We start from the raw sequence: 20,720 nt of genomic DNA on the forward strand, positions 1-20,720 counted from the left end.
TGTCTTCCCGGTTTGGAAAGGGCCAGGACACCTCTTATACTTCTCCAGGCTTCCCGGAGCCTGCCATATAACTGGAGGATGAGAAATGCAGAGGGGAAAAAAACTCCCAGACAAGGGATAATAGTAGGCCAGAGAAGGAAAGATTTCCTAACAGCCATTTAGGACATCTGATCTACAGCAGCCCTCAGGAGGCTCCTAACATCTAATAATAAAGGGGCCAGACAACTTTTGAAAAAATGGGAACATGAACCACTTTATTATAAGAAAACCCTGTTTTAGAGGTATTCATTCATTTGTCACACAGTTATGGGGCACCTAATATGCCAGTGCTAGAGAAATACGGATACACTTGTTTGGGTCTGGACACAAATTACTTACTGATTTCATAGATTGAATGTTGTTCTCAGGCCTTACTCCCTCTTTATTGAAGGAATATCCATCCATGAACTTTGCCACATGACTAAACAGGTTATGGCATCATTAAAAGTGGGGTATATTTCTCTACCCCACTGATACTGAGTTTGGCCACATGACTTTGCTTAAGCTGATGGAACTTTAGTGCATTTGACACAAGCCAAGACTTCAAGCATATCTACACAACTTGCATTGGCCTCTTGTCCAATCCATTTCTATAAGAAGAAATTGCTCTAACAACCATAGGTGCAAAGAGAGTGACTGTCACACAGCGGAAACCTGTAGTCTGTTCTCAAACTACAAACTACAGTCTGCCTGAGTCCAAACTGTAGCAGGTCTATAGAACCAAAAAAGAGAAATGCTGGTGGCTGCAAGCCACTAGGAATTGGGGGTTGTTTGTTATGTAGCGTGATCACAGCAATAGCTTGATAATACACTGACCAAATAGCATATTCACTTTAAGCTATGACATAGGCCAAAGTTCTGTTTGTGCTTTCAAATACAGCCAATCCATCTAGTTTGCCCAGGACTACCTCTGTCTTAAAAAGGGGGAAATTGGTCACCTTAGCACCTTCCCACCTCTGATTTCTGAATCCTTTCTGCTTGTTGGCACCAGCCACAGCTCTGCTATAGACCAAGGCACTCATTCTGCACTGACAGTTCTTGCTGGCCCAGATTCCCACCCACCACTTCTGCCATTCCCCAACTGAGTCTGTCATCTGGGAGCAACTCCAAGTGCCAGATCCATAGGTCTCATTCTTCTTCACATCTCACCTAGCTCTAGTAGTTGCTAATAGATGATAACATATATTTACAAGTTAACATTAATGTATTATTCTGAAAGATGTTTCTTTAAAAAAAAAAAAAAACTGGAATGGCAATGCCTTAAGTTAGCAGGATTGGCAGATACAGGTGCTGCCATTATTCCCAACCTACACTCAGACACCAGAAAACGATTATGACACCCTTTCACATTAAGCCCAGGTGTACCTTCAAAATTCTGCTCAACATAGTGCTTTTGGTAACCATTTCAAATATATTCAAGTTGGAACATAAAATGAATTCCATATGTCAATGCTGCCTTAGACCAGAAAAAAATTTAACTCTAATGGTAGGAATTTCACCTACCTCTATTTCTGAGAGGTAGGATGGAAGCATAGAATAGGCAGGAAATTGAAAACCAGTCAATCAGGAAGCAGTTTCTATGACTCTGATCAAGTTATGGAAATTTCCCTGGCTTCATTTGTTTTAAGAAAAATAAATAATTTTATTAATTCCACTGTCTTCAGGCTAAGATGTTTCTCTCTGAAATGTTATGATGTTAAAAACAAAGGAACTTCTCTGGTGTCTTCCAGTTACACATGACTCATATTGGAGGGTTTCCTTTAGAAAGATCAATACAAACTGCTTAGAGGGAAAAAAATGAGATCGCAAATTTCTAAATATCTTATTTGTTGTAGTACGTTCTAGAAAAAAGGCAGGAAGTGATTTTATGTTTATCATTTATCATCATTAGCCTCTCATCCTCCATCTTCTTCCTCCTCATAGGCCCAGGGCAGCTTGACCTCTGTTGAAGGCAAGGATGGGGGGAATTCATGAAGATGATTTTCATGACACCTCTAAAGTAAACAATGAGAAAATCTGGGAAGTCCAATATCACATTAGGTTGTCTGTATCAGAAAATAAGTTTGAATATAAAAAGGATGTAAGAGTTGGGCAAATATCTTAAGCACATTAAACTTCCATTTATGTGTTTCCAAAAGCAGAGACATATACACACACAAAAGTAGAGACATCACTTTGCCAACAAAGGTCCATATGGTCAAAGCTATAGTTTTTCTAGTAGTCATGTACAGACGTGAGAGCTGGACCATAAAGAAGGTTAAGTACCGAAGAACTGATGCTTTTGAATTGTGCTGGAGAAGGCTCTTGAGAGTCTCTTGAAATGCAAGAAGATCAAACTAGCCAATCCTAAAGAAAATCAACTCTGAATATTCATTGGAAGGACTGATGCCGAAGCTGAAGCTCCAATACGTTGACCACCTCATGTGAAGAGCTAGTTCACTGGAAAAGACCCTGATGCAGGCAAAGATTGAGGGCAGGAGAAGAAGAGAGTGACAGAGGATGAGATGGTTGGATGCCATCGACTCAATGGACATAAGTTTGAGCAAACTCTGGGAGATAGTGAAGGACAGGGAAGCCCGGCATGCTGCAATCCATGGGGTTGCAAAAAGTCATACACGACTGAATGACTGAACAACAAATTTTAATAAGACCTAGCTAAATGAGAAAAAATTATACTACTGTAGGAATTCACTATAACCTACCTAAAAGCATTTGAACTGATATCTGTCATGTTATGAGTAGTCTGCAAATGGCAATGGCCATTAGTATTATTTAAGATATAATTTCATCAATTACCTTATCTGAAGAAAGACAAGGAGGATGATATCCTTGGCCCCTAGGAAAGGGGCAGTCAATGAAGATTATCCAGCCCTCGGGATACTGGAAATGTGCACCTTTTTGAGAAAGGTTGACCACTAGGCTTTTCTTGCCTAGACCGGAATCAGCTAGTCAACTTCACTCAGCAACCTTATTGTCATCACCCCGTCTTTCTCCCAGGTACCTTGACACTAGGAGGGATGCTCTGTGCTGAGTAACCCAGGAGGTAGACATGCAGCTGACACAGCTGCTCCTGGTGAGAGACTGTGTGTGTGTCCAGCTCAGCAACCCAGCCAACTGAAGACACTCGCAGTGCTGGGGTCTGGATCCCCATCCGCATGTGCGTGGGCCTACACTAGGGAGACCCCTGCACCAGGATGCTGCCTCTGCTTCCATGTGGCAGGCGAGTAATCCTCAGGACAGCTGGGAAACACAGACTATGGGGATAGGAAACATCAATGAACTGTCAAAGGCTGGGCTCAGGAAAGGGGGCTGACTTGAAAGAGGCACAGGGAACTTTCTGGGGGGATAGGGATACGATGAGCTAAACTATCCTCCCACAGATGCGTGGAAGCCCTAACCCTTTAGCACCTCAGAATGTGACTGTGTTTGGAGATAGGGCCGTTAAAGAGATGGTTCAGGTAGAAAGAGGCAATTAGAGCTTGCCCTAATCCAGTATGACTGGTGTCCGTAAAGAGGAGGAAACCTGAGCACTGGAGAGACCAGGGACGCGCCTACACAGAGAAGACACGGTGTGAGGACACAGCAAGAAGTTGTCACCTGCAGGCCCAGGAGCAAGGCCTCAGAAGAACCACAGCTGCTGACGTCTCCATCTGGACCTGCCACCTCCAGAACTGAGAAAACACACTTCCTTTGTTTAAGTCACCTAATCTGTGGTGCTCTGCAGTGGCAGCCTGAGGAAACTCATTACAGACATCGTCTAGATTTCTATGGTGATGGTGCTTACATGACTATTTTACATTTGTCAAAACTCACTGAACTGTAAATGTACAGTAGCCAACTTTCCCTACACATAGATCATGCCTTAATAAGCTTGGCTTTAAAAATGCTACTAATCAGACTTTTAAAATTTGGCAGAAATAATGATATCTCTTTGAAGAACTTCCTAAACAGGACTGTTTTTGAAAAATGCACATTTAAATAGAATTAAATACTAAAAATCAAATACCATTCTTAAAGTTTTGTTTAGTTTTTCCAATGCAAACAGTTCTACAAAGAAGATAACTATGATATAATGCAACCTTTATTCTTATGTTTTTTTTGTATCATTTATTTGTCTATAAACATATGCTGGTTCAAATAGCATATAAATCCTTAAATCCAGGGAGCTAAACTACTGTCTATTAACTGTCAATTTATAGCCCTATTTATTGGAAGGTTCTTAGCTGTTTTGCTCATGAAATTATCAATATTTATGATCAATAACTGAAATATTATTATGATAATTAATATACACTTGTATTTTAAATGGAAATTTCAATATATAAAGCCCCTTACATATAGCATACTTATCTGTATCTTAGTAAGGTTATTCAGATAGACATGCTTTGTACCTACTACTGATTTTAGCATGTACATTATACATGATGATAACTAACACACTCACTCAATCATTGATCATCCCAACTTCAGAGATTTCATCAGCAACATTAAAGTAGACCCTGGTTACTCGGCCTTAAAGGTCACGGGGTCAAGGCCAAAGTTGAAACCAAACAGACAATTTGACCAGACATTGTACTGAGACTAGAGCAAAAATTTACTATATTCCTATAGGAACTGAACTGAATTACAGTATAAGTTAATCAGACTTAAAATTAAAATTGAATCTATAAATACAAAAAGACATATTCCATCATTTCATCAGATGAGAAAAAGCACCTGACCTTGTACATACTTAGTTCTCATTATATAAATGAACAAGTCTATAAAAATCCATGCTCAGGGCACCATCACTGAAATAATGCTAAATATCCAGTCTTCCAGTCCCCAAAGCTCAACCTCTCACATGTAACTGACCCTCTCCTTGAAAGGTTTCAAAAGCTACAGTTCAGAAACTATTGAAGCAGAGTTGCAAGGGAGTCACCCAGCCCTTCCCTTTCTCCTGCCTAGAGATTTCTTCTGGGGACTCTTGAACATTTACTAGAAGTTTTCATCCAGACAGCCCTGGGAGGACTGGCACCCTTCCTGGGCCTGCCTGTAATTCTACGATGAATGCTTTAATAATCTGCCTCTTTGCTGCCTCTCACCCTTCGTGCTTTGCACTAAGGATGTTTGTTTTTAAATCCAGTTGAGGAAAAAGCCCAGAACAAAGCTGTGTTTCCGTGTTTCTTTCCCTGGCCTGCTCATGGGTCAGCATCTAGCTATGCCAATGTCTCAAAGCATAATTATTAGATGAGATGTTTCCTCCTGAGGCAGCACAAGCTGTTTCCTTCTTTCATAAGGTAAAATGTGTGTGCTATTCCATAATCAAACAAGTAGGGAAAATTGCTAGCTAGCATATGCACAGCCCAGAACACAAATTCTAATGCCAGTTAGTAACAATATGAATTTAAGATAGAATAGCCAATTTGCTAGTATGAAAATCCCACCCAGGAAAACATTTCTTCCTTTTCTTACCATAACAGTCCTCATGCACAAAGAACTGAGAGTCTGAGAGTTAGAGATCTTTTATTAATATGTTTAATCACTTCCATGTATAGCCATTGTCTTCAATGGCACTACCTAGGGAAGGGAAATGTGCACAATTATTTCAGCAGGTCATCTAACATGGATCATCGTGACATGGAGGCCAGTGAGAACAACCCCAAAGCTGAGAGAGAGCTCAGAGAAAGAGCAATGGAGTTGATCAAGTTCTAGTCTACCTCTTTCTATGACTGGTCTGTGAGGTATTGAGCAATGACAAAAACTCACCTTCTCTGAGCCTCAGTTTTCCCAGGATAAAATAAGAAAAGTACCATGTGGAAGTCCTTTGGGAACTAAGTGCTCTTCAAATGGAGGAGACGATCAGTAACAGAATCACAGCATAGTTTCCCATCAAGCCTAAATACAAGTGTGAACAACGGAGTGCCTAGTCTAGCACTACATGTGTGGGTGTGGCTAACGGCCCCATAGGAATAGATTCCTTACTGTTTCACCCTTGTGTCTTCACAAGAGTAGTTTTCCTTTCTCTGCACCTTATGTGTTTGGAAATAAAGTTTTCCAAAAATTATCTGAAGTCACAAAAGACTTTCCAGCCAGAGTATATATTTATTTCTTTGTATAAGTGCTTCTTCTCTTACAAGCACTGAATTCAAGATCTAAAGGCTTGAAGACAGGTAGACATTCTCATATTCTCTGAGGAATACATAGTGGTATCCTTCATGGAAAATGGGTTTGCTAACTGACTCCCTTAGACAGCAAGGAGATCAAACCAGTCAACCCTAAAGGAAATCAACCCTGAATTTTCACTGGAAGGACTGATGCTGAAGCTGAAGCTCCAATACTCTGGCTACTTGAGGCGAAGAGCCAGTTCATTGGAAAAGTCCCTGATGCTGGGAAAGATTGAGGGCAGGAGGAGAAGGGGGTGACAGAGGATGAGATGGTTGGGTGGTATCATAGACTCAATGGACATGAGTTTGAGCAAGCTTCAGGAGATGGGGAAGGACAGGGAAGGACAGAGATGGGGAATGCTACAGTGCATTGGGTCACAAAAAGTCAGACACAACTGAGCAACTGATCAACAACAACAACTGACTCCATTAATATAATGTTCCAATTTACAAATTTAAATTTTATCCCCTCTGATGAATGCATAGCAATATACAGAAAAGATATAATCAGTTAAAGATACTTTCAGACCTTGAGAGATTGAGTTGTAAGGAATAAGAGCCAAATACAGAAACTTGGATGATATATGTAAAATACAGAGAGTATTGAAGTATTGTTCAAAGAACAGAAAAATATTAAATACAGTAAATTAAAAATGAGCTGAATGAAGTAAGACAAAGAAAAATTTAAACAACATTTAAAAAGAAAGACAAATGACAAAAATTTGTTAAGTATCTTGGGGGTAGTGTCAGGGGTGTTATTGCTCTTGCTGCTGCTGTTCTTTAGTCACTCGGTCGTGTCCAGCTCTTTGCAACCCCATGGACTGTAGCCCGCCAGGCTTCTCTGTCCATAGGATTTCCCAGGCAAGAATACCGGAGTGGGTTGCCATTTCCTCCTCCAGGGGAATTTCCACCCCAGGGACTGAACTGGTGTCTCCTGCATTGGCAGGAGGATTCTTTAGCACTGAACCACCAGGGAAGCCCTTCAGGGGTGTACTGGAGCATAGTTATGAAAACCTTTACTAATGCATGGAAATTATCTAGCAATCCCTTGTTGAACCCTATGTGGGGGGTAGAAGGCTGTGCTCACTGTGTCAGTAATGCGGAAGAAAACGGAGGTGATCTGGGTTCAAGTCCCAGTGCTGCCACCTAGCCGTTGGACTGTCAGCAAGGCACTCAATTCTCCCAGGCTGGCTTCCACATCTATTAAGATGTGTGGTTAGACCAGATGAAAAATAGCAAGCTGGAGATCAGTAGGCTGATCACTGAATGAGAAAAATCATAAATACTGTGGAAACATTACATAAAACCTAGAATTCCAGATTTTCTTGAAAAGTTGGAGCAGCCGCTAATGTTGGGTCAGCTTCCTGCATGGCAGCAATAAACTGGAGCCGATTCTTTGCGCCAGAATGTTCCCACCTTTCCCGGGCGATGCCTGGAGCTACTCATTGTGTCCTTATATACATACGCTCTGCCCTACTTCATTGCTATGAATTACCTGCATGGGCTCTACAGCATCTATACTTGTGACCCTGGACAGCTATTCTCTTAGTCCCATTCAATTCTTATACTCCATAATTCTTTAAAAGTCTGCACCTAGAATGAAAAATCCAGCACATCGTTTCCCTTCTTGCCCTGTAATGTCAATCATCCCATTAGCTGAAGAAAAGCTCTTAAAGATTTGAATCTGGAAATTAAAACTAACATACTGATGGTCTAAAAACTTAACTTCCACCTCTCACACGCTGCCACGGTGTTTATTGTAGCTTCCCGCTCATTCACTCTGCTTCCAGTCCAACTTGATTTCTGTTTTACAGTCACATTTACAAAGACTTTCCACAGTAATTAATTTAAAAGCATAACATCGAACTGGTTCCTTCAAACTGGACACATCAGAAACCAAAAAGCTTATTTAATGAGAATAGCTAGATGCCAAAGTTTAGGCAAACCTGAAGGATTTCCTTCAAACACTAAATCTTTGTCTTTTAGCCCCTTTCGAAACTCCTTCCATAAAAGAAAATCTATTCTATTCTGACCAGACTGCACACAAACATGAGGTTAAAAATGTTTGCCTGATGCCTTTCAATACCCCTGCTTTGAATGCAGCAGTTTGTTTCGCTGCCATATTTCTTTCAAACGATGTGCTTTGTAAGAATTTTAGATTCATCAAAATACCTATGAGCAAGTTTTTTTAGTAGAAAGTGTTAGCTAGCTGCTTGTATGCCTTTGAATGTGAGAGATTTTACCATATGTTGCCATATCATTTAGATTATGTCTAAGTGATGCCAAAAATCTGGAGGGAAAAAGGGAGATTCTATTATCTTCATGCTTTATTTGCAAGTCACCAAACAGCTATCTGTTTCAGATCACCCAGCTGTGCGGCACCATATAGCTAACACATCTGGGTGATTAGCTGAATTATTCATTTTCATCAAGATATTTTGTTCTCCTGTGGACAATATCTGAGCTTTACATGTGGATGTGCATAGCACATGCACGTGTTTACATAAGCACATGTGTTTCTAAAATAACAGATTTAAGCAACTATTTCAAATGCAGAATTCAGGATCAGACTCTTCCTTCACATCCCAATGGACATTTGTAACAATCAATGGCTCTTTCCCATCTGTGCCCATGCAACTCTCAGAGTCAGTGAAATGAAAGTAGTTCAGTCATGTCCGACTTTTTGCGACCCGATGGACTATAGTCTCTAGGCCAGAATACTGGAGTGGGTAGCCTTTCCCTTCTCCAGAGGATCTTCCCAGCCCAGGGATCAAACCCAGGTCTCCCACATTGCAGGCAGATTCTTTACCAGCTGAGCCACAAGGGAAGCCCTCTCAGAGTCAGGCGAGGGAGCAAAACTGGGAGGTCAGCCCAGAAAGCCAAGGAAGGGGACAGACCTTCCCATCACCTGCAATCCAGAGTTCTGACCCTGAGCAAATGCTGGTAGTTAGGCACACCCAGGAGAATGCAGCCTGGGCTGGAAGAATCCTGAAATACAACATTACTATTTAAGGAGCACTTATCATGCACCTGGTGGCTTCCCTCGTGGCTCAGACGGTAAAATGTCTGCCTACAATGCGGGAGACCCGGGTTCAATCCCTGGGTCAGGAAGATCTCCTGGAGAAGGAAATGTCAACCCACTCCAGTATTTTTGCCTGGAAAACCCCATGAACAGAGAAGCCTGGTAGGCTACAGTCCATGGGGTCGCAAAGAGTCGGACACGACTGAGCGACTTCACTTTCACTTATCATGCACCAGGCTTAGTGTTTTTACCTGCATCATCTCATTGGAGCCTCAAAATAACTCCATGAGGCAAAAGCTATTATTTCCCAATCCCTCTTTTTGGTTTTGGGTTTTGTTTGTTTTTTTTAACACAAATAAGGGGACTCAGAAGAGTTAAGTAACTGGTAAGTGGTAATGTTTGCAATACCTACCATGTTTCCTGAGTTTTCTAACAAGTCTAATCTCAAGTCCTATCTCTCACTGTCAATCCATCTGCTTTGATTTGAGGTTTATAAAACTAGACTGAAAAACTCCATGGGAGACTTTGACCATCTTGGTATGTCTAAACTATTTGAGTCATGGATAGCTGCAACTATTTTTAATGTTCACTATAGTACTTTTAATATATCTCCAGTAAACTCTGTTTAAGAAGGGACTTCTCCTGGGGAAAAAAAAAAAAGGCATAAAAGCATGACTTTTTTTGTTCTTATAATCTAGGCAGACATGATATATCACACCATGGTACCATGAGGCAGACAATAGAAGGGATTAAACACAGAAAACTTTTGAAACCAAACAAGCAAATAATTGTCATCTCAATTATTTCATTATGGCTGACAATAGAATAACACAAAGGACTGAGTGGTTCCCAGAAAGGCACGACAATCATAAAAGACTAAAGACACAAAGAGTATTTCTAAGAGACAGCAGAACTCATACAATATGTGATGTACAGTAAAACCTTGTTATTCTGATCACAGCTCTTTTTTCTCCAAAACAATTCCCACTCCCCAGCTGCCTAGACTGTCTTATTGTTATTTTATTAAAATACAAGCTCATTTTAACCTGGCTAATTCAAAGTCAAATTTTGCCAGCCCCTTACATGGTAACTAAGGAGCACTTACTTCCTCTCTGTGTCATCTCCTGGGCTCTTGTGACCCCCAAATTGGTTTCACAAATGCAAGCGTACAGAATAAAAGACAATTGCCACACTGAATGGCAATAAAATATGCAGGAAAATGTAAGTTAAATATCTGTTATTTTGTGACATTCCAAATTCTTTTTCTTTTTTCAGAATTCCCTTATGTTTAGATATTAAACTATAATGTGACCACGTTCAGAGAATACGATTTATAGGAAGCAGAGGGAGAGAAGGGGAGAGAGAGATTCAATTTTTCATTACTAACTAAATCCATTAACAGCTAATAATAATATCCATACGATTTATTGGCACTGACTACATGCAATAAACTTCAAATATATTAGCTTATAGAGTCCTCACAGTAACCACAAGTTAACTATTCTTGATGTTACGTTGGTGGTGGAGAAAGAGACACACAGATAGGTTAAGCAAATTGTCCCAAACTGTACCATCATTAAGTGGCCAGGACTCAGACTCAGCCAGGATAGAGACTTCAGCCTCTGTTCAGAAGGACAAGGATGAAGCGTAAGTCCAGAGATGAGACTCCATCTTCCTTCCTCCCCCTTCCACTTCACACTCACAGCACCAACTCCATCACTACTTTGAGACCACCATCACAGCCCCCTGGAAAAACGGAATCCCACTCAGTCCCCAGTTTCCCTGCCGACAAAACACTAGAGAATTCCCAAATCCTAAAACAGTAATGATCCCTTTAGTAGCCAACAAACTCCAAGAGGGTTTTCGAGCCAGCACTTGAGCAGGAGAGAAGTGGGCGACCCCTGAGCCCAGAGTCCTGAGTGACCCTCCAGCCACTCACTGCCAACATCCAGGCCACCTGAATCCCATTAGGGGCTGGTTGACACCAGCTGCTGCAGTCTGCTCTGAAACCTGTCTGTTCCACTGCTTAGGATTTCCAGTGGGGACCTCAAAACCCTTTTCCCCAGCACAATTTTGACTGGACACAAAGTCCCAAAACTACACATCCTGGCTGTAAGCCTGTAATACTTGCACCAGGTGATACATCCAGCCCTGGCTTAGTGACTATTAGATACAAAAGATGCACGGCTTGCCCCTCTCAGAGAACTTGTCATTGTTCAGTTGCTCAGTCATGTTCCACTCTTTGCAACTCCATGGACTGTAGCTTGCCAGGTTCCTCTGTCCATGGGGTTTCCCAGGCAAGAATACTGGAATGGGTTTCCATTTCCTACACCAGGGGATCTTCCCAACTCAGGGATCAAACCTGCATCTCCTGCATTGGCAGGTGGATTCTTTACCACTGAACCATGAGGGAAATCCTCTCAAAGAACTGCCCTAGCCAAATGGAGCTGCCTCCCTTGGAAGTCACGGAAGTTATGCTGATGGCCAATGACTGACTACCTGGGGCACAAAAGGCTGGCCCCTTGCTTTGAGGGGCAGCCATCTCTGGGGTGCAATTTATTACCCACTGCTCATCACATGTCCCCATGAAACTAGACTCCAGCTAAGTATATCCTTCTTAGATGGAGAGTACCACTTCAATAAATCATGTACGCAAGAATCCCTGTCTCAGGCTCTGCTTCTAGAAACTAAGATAATGATCTTAGCTGCCCTCACAGAACTAGGTCTCTTTGCATTCACCTCATCCTGCCCTCTGCCTCTAGACTCTCCCCTGCCTAAGATTCCTCAGCCTGACCCAATCCAAACCTCTATACAAAGTGTCATGTGGTATCTGCAATCATCATATAACACTTTCCCCACCTATAAAAATAGAAAATAACTACCACTTATTTCCCTGAGCAGGTTATACCAAAAGTTTACTGGATTTTGTTCTACTGACATAGCTACAGATTGTGCACTAGGAAGAATGACTATGACTTAGTTTAGGAAGCCTCCTTCCCATAGCACATTGAAGAGCAGGCCTGCCCATGGTTTAACATCTAATAAGATTACCTGGGCTGGGACAATTGCCTGGTAAGGATTAATAAGATTCATCTCCATGTCAGACTGTGATCAAAGTTTTGCCATCAAGGCATCACATCTGCTTTCTTGGCCCTGAAAACAGGCCGTCCATCCACCTACCCACACCCCATCCCCCACTACACACACACTCAGGCCAACATAAACAAGCAGCTCCAGTATCAGAAGGAATGAGGGCTGGCAGGGGAGGATGCTTGACACTGAGAAGTTTTCCTCCTGCAAGCCAAAGGGACTGAAAAGCAATGCATTTTCTTCCTACATAAGGTTTGAGTATTTCCGCTGATTCCTCTGAAACATCTTTAAAAGTTTCTATGAAGCCCTTTAACCAGCTTCTGACTCTTGCTATAATGACAACCCCATTTCATTGGAGCTGTTAAAAGACACATTGTCTAGCCCAGGGAAGGAAAATTAATCCTTAAATGGGTGGCACTAGTGGTAAAGAACCCACCAGTCAATGCAGGAGACCTAAGACACGCAGGTTGAATCCCTGGATGGGGAAGATCCCCTGGAGGAGGGCATAGCAACCCACTCCAGTATTCTTGCTTATGGAGCAATCCCATGGACAGAGGAACCTGGTAGGCTACAGTCCATAGGTCTCAAAGAGTCGGACATGACTGAAGTGACTTAGCATGCATAGAATGAGGCAGACCACAAAATACCAGATATTTTTTCACATATTCCTTGTTTTTTCAGATTCCTGTCCACCATGCATGCTTTTCCCACTTATATTTGAGTGTAGGCATTATCTTGCTGGGTTTCCCAGGTGGCTTAGTGGTAAAGAATCTGCCTGCCAAGCAGGATATGTGGGTTCAATCCCTGGGTCAGAAAGATCCCCTGGAGAAGGAAATGGCAACCCACTCCAGTATTCTTGCCTGGGAAATTCCATGGACGGAGGAGCCTGGTGGGCTACAGTCCATGGGGTGGCAAAGAGTTGGACACGACTGAGCGACTAACCAACAACTGTGTCTTGTGCTGTGCGCTCAGTCACTCAGCCGTGTCTGATTCTTTGCGACCCGGTTGACTTGTAGTCCACCAGGCTTCTCTATCCATGGAATTTTTCAGGTAAGAATACTGGAGCAAGTTTCCATTTCCTAATCCAGGGGATCTTCCCCACCCAGATATTGAACCCACATCTCTTGCATCTCCTGCGTAGGCAGGGGGACTCTTTACCACTGTGCCAGCTGGGAAGCCCCAACTGTCTTGCTATCTCCTTTTTAAATAAGAAGAGGGCTGAACTGGAATCAGGAAACACAAAAGCTTGTATCTGTCCTTGGGCAAGTCTGTCTCTTCCCCTCATTTGTAAACACAATGCCTTGGACCAGGCTGAACTAAGGTCCTGTCTTTTTCTAATGTCCTGTGAGACTTTACTAGCAGCGTAAGAGTATATAGTCTTAAGAGCATGCAATCCAGAGCTAAACTTCCAGGGTTCATATCCTAGATTTACCACTTACCATTTACATCTTGAGTAAGTTCCTTGCTAAACCTCACTCTCATCATTTGTGAAATGGGGATAAAATGAGTTCCTCTCTCATTGACTTGGGGTGGAGATTTAACGATGTAATATATAAGATGTGCTTAGAATAGTGCCTGGTATATAACAAATATTCAATAAACATTTAACTCTTGTGATTCATCCTCATTCACCAAAAAAAGAACTTGCCAGGTTAATTTTCCCACTACAAGACATAAAACATTGGTGGTCACAAATATAATCACACTAACACTTATGAAGAACCATGTGGCAGATATTAAGAAATTGTATAAATTATCTCATTTAGATCACATCAAAATCACACAAGGTTGAAATATTACATTCTTCCATTTTAGAGATAAAGAAACAAAGGACCAAAGAGGCTTAGCATCTTGCTAATGGTCACACAGAACAGATCTTTTAAAATGTTTCACAATTAGGGACTTCCCTGATGGTACAGTGGTTAAGAATTCGCCTGCAGGGGATATGGGTTCAATCCCTGGTCTTAGAAGATCCCACGTGACATGGAGCAACGAAGCCCATGTGCCGCAACTACTGCAGCCCACGCGCCTCAAGCCCGTGCTCTACAAGAGAAGTCATCGCAATGAGAAGCCCTCACACTGCAACTAGAAAGTAGCCCCCACTCATTGCAATTAGAGAAAGCCTGAGTACAGCAATGAAGACTTGGTGCAGCGGAAAATAAATAATAAATAAATAAATCTTTAAAAAATGTTTCACAATTATCTCTTCGAGAATACAAGCCCTCATTCATAGCATGATGCCATTTCCCTTGGTGTAAATCCTTCCATCACAGCCAACCCCAAGCTACCAATGGGCGTCTGCACTGAACACAGAGCTGGGAAGAACAAGCCCAGCTGGCTGTTCTGTGCGGCTCCTAACCACGCATACGGTTAGGATGTTGTCAAGTGAGCAGCCCACTCCACGGCCACTCAGCTGACCCCTCCAAGGCCTGTCCAGTCATTCTCCTCCTGCACCTCAACACTGCTTTAGAATGCACACCGAATGATATGCAGACTCCCCACAAAACATCTAGCTCAGATTATAAAACTCAGACTCAGACTTTGTGTTTCAGTGTAAGTCTGAATAGAGGTCTGATGTATGTTATTAACTATGCCTTCATGTTCTATTTATTAACAGAAAGGAACAATTGTTTCACTTCAAGAGGATGTAGAATTGATTTATTTCTGCTGTTTCTGTACCACAGTTAATATTGTAATTTATTTGCAAAATATAATAAACATAATGCTTAAAAAAACAGATTTTTCTCTTCATTTATAAATTTAATCTAGCTTTCAACAATGTATAAATTTCCTGCTTGGTTGGTATGTTTTTAAATGTCTAGATTGCACAATTATTGTATATGATGAAAAATGTATATTATGCAGTCTTATTTAGTGTTTTATGCAAATTAATGTTTCTCAGTTAAAACTGTTGATTCATTTCTGCGAGCTTATTAATAACACATTACCAGATGTTTCCAAATCTCTCTATACAATTTCAATTCTTGATCAAGTCTGACATACATAATTTCACCCAAAGATTCTTTTCTTTCTAGTCTTAATTTAGAATATGCATTGACTTAGCAATTTTAAAATGTACTGTAAGAATGAATAAGAAGATTCTCAGTTTCTAATCCATTGTGGCAGCTAAAATACCATTTTGTGCACCATAAAGCAACTATATGAATTTATTCACATATAACATACTAATAGCAAGCAAGTTGTAAGGGCAGAACTGTACACTCCCCTCAATGTCAAGGCAGTTTCTTGTACTTTCACTTATCTCTGCAGTTCCAGGCATCAGGCATCAGGAGTCATTATCATGGTCTCAGTAGCATGGCGGTGGTCAGGGCATGAGTCTAGGGGGCCACTCTAAGCCGTCTCTCTCATAGTAAGAAAGGCCAAGCCCCGCACCCAGGAGGTCTGTCATGCCCTACCCTTGCCCCTCTCAGTCCTGCAAGTCCAGGAAAAAAAAAATAAGAAGGTGGTTGATGTTGACTTAGACCCCCCTTTTTTTGTACTCTTCTAGCATCCAGCACCTCCCTCAGAGGTCTCAAATTTTCAAAGCCTTGAATAAACTAGTTTAAGTTTTGTGTTAATATGTTAATAATTTGAGGTCATCCTTAACCCCATAACCAAGGGTCTTCACTGTAAATGACAACTGCCAAGAAGAGACCATGATTGGACCAAAAAAGTTGTTCAAAGGTGGGATTTCAGGGACTATAACACTAGAAAGTTTTTAATGGAGGATATCTCCCCCAGTCTTCAAAGTGTGCCATAAGCATAGCTCTCTACACATTTAAAGGACCACCTCCAGCCCATCCCTCCCACCCACCCCCACCTTAGCACCTCACTGCCACATAATCGCCAAATAGCAACTCTCTGTGTGTGAGGGGTAACCTATCTCCTCCTTCAGAGGGAACAGCACTGGGCCCTCCTCCATCTTCCACCACCAACAACAGCTAATACATATTGAATAATCACAATGGGGCAGCCTAAGTTCTAAACGCTTTGCATACATTAAGTGATTCCATCCTCATTCCACACTTATGAAGTAAGTACTATTACTCCTCTTTTACATGGAAGGAAACCAGGACACAGAGAGGGTAAGTCACTACCCAGGGGTCCATAGCTGACAGATGGAGGGCTCTCCTGCCCCAACAGTCTGGCTTCCAGCTGTGTGACCTCAACAACCACACTGTACTGCCCTTTGCTGGCAGCATGTGATGTTGGTCCCTTAACCTCCTCTCCTTTTAAACTGAGAACCTGGATTACATCACCATCCAACCTGTTCCCACTCTGACACCTCACCCAGGTTTTAGGCACGTCGTCATCTCTACTAACTTAATGCAGAAACTCACGCTGTCATCATTTCAACACCATGGTCTTCTCCTGTATTCATGGGACACAGAGCCAGACTTTTTCCCCATTGGTAAAAATTGTTGAATATTTGTAACATGGCTGTCTTGCCTTTCGAAAGAGAACGAATTAAAAGAAGGTGTCTTTGCTCTGCTTCATGGTGAAATTAGGTTGCGCCATGAGACTTGCATCTATTTCTGTCAGAGCTGTGATGTCTCTGGGGCTTCCAAAAAGAGCCTTGTCACTCTTCAGGCTGAGTTCTTTTCCCAGGGGAAATGTAGGCAAAAGCACTGCTATCAGATGATCTTTTAAAAAATTCTACAGAGATGTTGGCTGCTTATATTCATTTGACAGTCACCACTTAGCATTCGTTTTACTATTACTATCCAAACACAAGAGGAACATGTGAGAAAGAATAAAGTTGGACAGTCTATTTATGGAAGGTAAAAATGAAGAAACAAGATTTCAGATAATTCAACTTTTCAAACAATACTTTATAAACAAAGATGAATACAGAAATGTTCATGTACACAGCAGGTACTGATTCTGAGCTACTTAAGAGATCAATTGCTAATTTAGTCACTTAGCAAATATGTACTGAGGGACAATGATGCAAAGTTTACCAAGAACTTTTGTGTCAGGAACAGTGTTCATCACTGTACATAAATTATCTTACTTAATTCTTACAAGCAAATTTCTGAGCAACTAGTATTCCCATTTTACAGATGAGGAAACTGAGGTGAGTGAGTAACCTGCCTAAGGTAATGTAGCTGATAAGTTGGTAGAGACCAGATTTAGGTCCAGATTTATCTGACCATAATGCCCCAACTCTTAATCACTGTGCTTTACTATCCTCTAGGAAGAGAAAAAAGAAAGATAAATGAAAGGTAATTTTTGCTCTCAAAGAGCTTACTGATTAACAGGACAGATGATATGTATTTAGAAAAGACTATAATACAAGGTCAACTGTAGTCCATTACCAAAGAGAAGACACTGGCATTTAAGGGAGCTCAGAAGAAGGCAAGAATAGTCCTGGCTAGAAGTATCACAGACAGCTTCATGAAGGAGGTGGAGTTTAAGGTGTATTCTAAGGGATTTTAACTGAGAGTTTGAAAAAAGAGCAGAGAAAATGGCAGGTGATAAGGCCCAGAGAGCAGCAGCCTAGAGCATGAGTCTCTGAGGGCCTTAGACAAATGGTAAGAAATAAAACCAAGTCATGCTCACTGTCTGTCTCCAGTACTTAGAACAGGTGCTCATGAACATGTAGAAGGAATGAATGAATTTGGAAAAGACCAGGAAAAGATAGGCTTTGGAAGCCCTTGAATGTCAGAGTACAAGATGGGATGTTCTTCTGTGAGCAGTGTAAACCTCTCCAGCATAAAACTATCAAGAGAGGAACACAATTTGAGCTTTGCATCAATTTGGAAATTAGTTCAAGGTCAGATTCGCCTGTAGAGAAACTCAAGGACTGGAGGTTGACAAGTGGTCTGTGTGAAAGGAACAAAAGAAATGGCCAGTGAGATGGAGAAAGCATGGATTGCAAACCCAGAGGAAGAGCTTCCCCTTCCCCTACAAATCCTCCCTTCTCACTTCATCTAGAAGCAATAGAAAATTCTTACATTGATACAAATAATATTGGGTGGAAATGGTACCTCAACTGAAGAAGAAAAGTAAATGTTTAGTTAATCATTCTAACATTTTGTCTGTATGCGCAACCACTGAATACTCTAACCATATCCCTGGAAGTTTCCGAATAACCACTTATTCCAAATAAAAGACCAAATTTCCCCATTGTGAACTAGGTACTTTTGTTTTATTTTTCTTTTTACTCAGTGTTTTTGGATTGGATAGCTAAAAACAAGATCTTCATCTTAAAATTAACACCAAAGTAACATTTCATACTTCAATGGTCCTCTATTCCAACTTTCTGCCCTGGCCATGGGTCCACCTACCCTCATCTAAGAGTGTTGATCACATTTTCTGAATTCTGCAGAAGAAAAAAGAAAAACAAACAAGCAAACAAAAAACTATAGAGCACTCAGATATAACTCAGGTGATCAAGGATCCATAGGAATTATGTCCAAGGTATATTATTAAATGAGGAACGTTACAAAGGTATCTTCAAGCAGGGATATATATATCCACTCCAAAGTGTTAACAGTGCTTAACTCTTCTGAGTGGGATTACAAGTGTTTTTAGCCTTCTTTTTCTGTACTTTCACATGTATAATTCAAAGAATAAAAACTTGTTCTTGCAACAAGAAAAATTTTTAATTTTAAAAACTGTGAAATTAACCATAAAAAAATATATTGACATAGCTGAGGATTCGCAAGGCTCTATGGCACAACACTTTTGTGGCAATGTCATGGTTTACCAAAAGGCATTTGGTACTGTCTGGAGTACTTCCCCAGGCCCAGGGCTGCCTACTACTGATGCCACCAATTCTTCTCTACCATTATCGCTGTACATAAATATGACACATGGGCTCCTCAATAAACACCCAATTTCCATTAGCAGTGAAGGCAGGAAAAACAGAAAGACTGTCTTCATTCTCTCTTCTCTCAAAGAATCTGCCCTCTTCTGTCCAGACTTTCTGGAAGCCAGACAGCATTCACCAGCCTCACCCATCAAAATCGTGCTCTTGCTATTGACCACAGAGGCCACTTCCTCATCTCCAAGATACCTAAAGTCCAGTAACCTTTTCTTTGGCCAACTTACAAAGTTCTTTAGAAGTGAACTTTTCCAAGGACATGCTGATCCGTCTTCCAAGGATCAGTCTAAATATTACCTTCCTCATAATTTATAAACACCACATGCAAGAACAAGGCAGTGCAAAGGGCATGATAGAACCACACCTGAACTGTCTTTCTGTTCCCTGGGTTCATCCCCTCTGGTTCAACTGCAAAGAAACAAACCAAAAACAATTTCTTTCAAGGCTCTAGTGTTCTTTGTGAACAAATCAGTCATAAACAGAATGCATCTCAAACTTAATTTACTGATGGCATGTATAAGAATGAGATCAGAATGTGATTCTTCAAAGTGTTAAATCATTTTGTCCATTTTCATTGCTAAAGCATCTATCTCTTCAACCTGTATGCCCATTTAAAACTGTTTTCTTTAACTATTCTTCTTAAATACCAAGAGTAACTATTACAACTTAAATAAAAGTAGAATACTGACCTGTAATTTTTTTTCTCATAATAGGCCATTCCTAAAAGAGAGCAGTGATTTGTGTATTGCAAAGACAGGAAGTGTACTTCTTAGGATTGCAATGAGACTTGAAAAATAAAAAGAAAACCAGCAAATGTGCGCTGCCTAATTCTTCTCTGTATCTTCTTTGCTGGGGAAGAGGATGAAAAGGAGCTGCTGGGCATCCACTCAAGATGCTCTCTGGCTCACAAATAGGGCTGGGGGAATTAAAGCCACCTAAAGAAGGTCTAGGGTGTCTCTGACACAATTTCCCCAGAAACCCTCCCCAAGCACTGTACGAAGTTCCATCTTCTCACAACTTGTGTTTATTTCTATCTGCGGTTTTGGCTTCGCCCAACTGAGTGTGGAAACCGCATAATCTTCATGTACAGTTGCCAACTCTAGCCTCATCTTTATGTTAACCGTTACTTCAATAAAAGAAAACAATGAAAGGATATACTCTTCCTGTGAAGCTCATCTATGAGCACAACAGTTGATTATCTCACTTTCAGTATGACCAGCTGGGGTCTAAATATTATTTTATGAATGGCAGTAATCATCATATGGAAAGCATGACTGTCCTAAAGAACAGATTTACGAGTCAGAGACACAGTGCAGAGTGCTAACCCAAATGCCTGTAGGAGCCCAGAAAGTAACTTAAAGAGTGAGGCAAACCAAGGGGGAGATAATAGGAAGATACGACCCTGGGAGGAACTAGAGGGTGCACTCCCACCCCAGGTGAGAGGTGATAGTGGCTGAGCGGAAACAAGAGACCTTCCTCTTAGAAGTGTCAAGTGCAAATCAGATGAACAGAGAGGCTCCAGGGTCAGATGAGTGCTCTCAGATCAGGATCAGATCTTCTGCCAGAAGGGGCCACACCTAGCAACAAGAGCCAA

This window comes from Cervus canadensis, chromosome 7 (genome assembly GCF_019320065.1).
Source record: "Cervus canadensis isolate Bull #8, Minnesota chromosome 7, ASM1932006v1, whole genome shotgun sequence".
Taxonomy (NCBI): Eukaryota; Metazoa; Chordata; class Mammalia; order Artiodactyla; family Cervidae; genus Cervus; species Cervus canadensis.